The sequence below is a fragment of the Propithecus coquereli genome, unplaced genomic scaffold, assembly GCF_000956105.1.
Source record: "Propithecus coquereli isolate 6110/MARCELLA unplaced genomic scaffold, Pcoq_1.0 Scaffold107, whole genome shotgun sequence".
Taxonomy (NCBI): Eukaryota; Metazoa; Chordata; class Mammalia; order Primates; family Indriidae; genus Propithecus; species Propithecus coquereli.
This window is the reverse complement of record NW_012134636.1, coordinates 1,930,398-1,932,657: the sequence shown is the minus strand read 5'-3', so window position 1 is coordinate 1,932,657 and position 2,260 is coordinate 1,930,398. Positions and strand designations below refer to the sequence as shown.

Below are 2,260 nucleotides of genomic sequence, written 5' to 3'. Positions count from 1 at the left end.
ATTATGTTGTTTGTCTTCTTAATTTATATATAGGTTGGGGGAGGATGGAATGAAAGAGAAAGAGAGATTAGCTTCTTGTCTGTAATATTAGTTACAATATACATTATTTTCCATATTTATCGTATGCCTTTTGACTTTACTCATGGCGTTACAAGTTTAACATGCAGAATATTTTTTTAATGTATTAAACGTATCAATCTTTTCTTTTACGGCTTCTCAATTTTAGTTATAGAGTCCTTCCCAAAAATGTCTTGGTTAATTTTCACGTGCTACAGAATTTGAGAACCATGCTCAGACATTGCCTCCCTCACTAGAATGTAAATTCCTCAGTGGCAGGGACAAGAACTGAGTCATCTGTGTCCCCAGCAGCTCATAGTGCCTGGCACAGTGTAAAAGTTCAAGAAATGTTTATTGAATGAATAAATCCCAGTCGAGCCAAACCGTCCTCTTTCTGAGCACTGTGAAGAACCCTCAGGTTCGCCCCCTGCCGCCAGGCGAATGCTCTCTGGCTTTAGCGTGTGGCTACCTTTGTCTTTTCTGTGTCTGCTTTCTGCGCTTGTACTCAGGGTTTCTCGAGGCCACACTGCTTCTGAGTCACCCATTGGCTTATCTATCACGGGATGCCAAGTACCCTAAGGATGTTCAATAAGTGTCTGAGGCGTGAATGTCCAGAGACATTCCCCAGAACTTCCTTCCTGAAGTGCTTTGCTTGTACTTTTCTCCTGGCTCTTGGTCTGCCCTCAAGTTCCTCCCTCCTCTCCCTCCTGCTCATTCCCTCCTCAGGTCCTTTGCACTGATGTTTCCTTTGCCCTGACCGCTCCTCAGGACTTCAGAAGATCGGCTTTTCACCAGTCAGGATTCAGCTCGAAGCTCACCTCCTTGGAGGCCTTTCCTGAACCCATATGCCAATCTAACACTCCAGCCATTTGCTATCATATGACCTTGTTTTTTCCCCAAAACATTATTATCTGAAATTATTTTGTTTATTTGCATATTCGTTCATGGTCTGAGTTCCCCCTCCCCCAGATATGTCAGCTCCTTGACGTGTGGAGAGGGGGCACATAGTGTGTAATATCTGCTGAATGCATGAATCATGGTTGCCTGAGAGCTCCTTCGGGCAAGGGTTTAGATCTGAATAATAATCACAATAATAACTGCTATTTATTGACCTCTGAGGATGAACTAGGCTCCATAACAAGTAAATTTCATGATCGTGTCATTTCATCGTCATGAAAACCTAATGGAGTAGGAGCTATTTTTATCCCCATCCATCAGATCAAACTGAAGCTTAGAGAAGTTAGCTCACACACCAGACTGCTGTTTCTCAAAGTGGGCTCCCTGAGCGTCCACAGCGTCCCCATCACAAGGGACGCTTCATAAATGCAAATTCTTAGGCCCCACCCCAGACATACTGAGTCAAAAACTCTGGGTGGGGCCCAGCCATCTGAATTTTAACAAACCCTCCAGGTGATTCTGATATACTAAAGTATGAAAAACCTTGTGCTCAAAGAAAGATGAGGTTAAACTCTTTTTTAAAAAACTGGCACAGTGGCTCATGCCTGTAATCTCAGCACTTTGCAAGGTTGAGGCAGGAGAATCCTTGAGGCCAGGAGTTCAAGACCAGTCGAGGCAACATAGTGACGAGACCCACATCTACAAAAAAGACTTTTAAAAATAGCTGGTAGCTGGGAGGCTGAGGAAGAAGGATAGCTTGAGCCCAGGAGTTTGAGGCTGCAGTGAGCTATGGTCACACCACCGCACTCCAGCTTGGGTGACAGAGCGAGACCCAGTCCCTAAAAACAAAAAAACAGCTTTATTGAGATATAATTCATATACCATACAATTCACCCACTCAAGTGTACAAGTCAATGGTTTTAGTATATGTACAGGATTGTGCAGCCATCGCCAAAAATATTAATAGGTTGTGATTATTATAATAGGTTAGAAAATTTTGTTTCCCCTAAAAGAAACCCTGTACTCATTAGCAGTGACTCCCCATTCCTCTCCCACTCCCCACTCTGAGCTCTAAGCAACCACTAATTTATTTTCTGTCTTTATAGATTTGCTTATTCTGGACATTTCATACAAGTGGATTATGTAAAACATATATGATCTTTTGTGACTGGCTTCTGCCACTTTGCATAATGTTTTCAAGCTTCCTTCATGTAGTAGCATATATCCTTTTTATTGACAAATAATATCTCGTTTATGGATATACCACATTTTTTAATCCATTCATCAATTGATGATCATTCATGTT

At 42.1% G+C, this 2,260-nt stretch overlaps 1 protein-coding gene across 2 annotated transcripts in view; it reads left to right on the top strand.

Moving 5' to 3' along the window:
- CIDEC (cell death-inducing DFFA-like effector c) overlaps positions 1-2,260 on the top strand; it is a 20,288-nt gene that overhangs the window by 1,291 nt on the left and 16,737 nt on the right. The window lies entirely within an intron of this gene.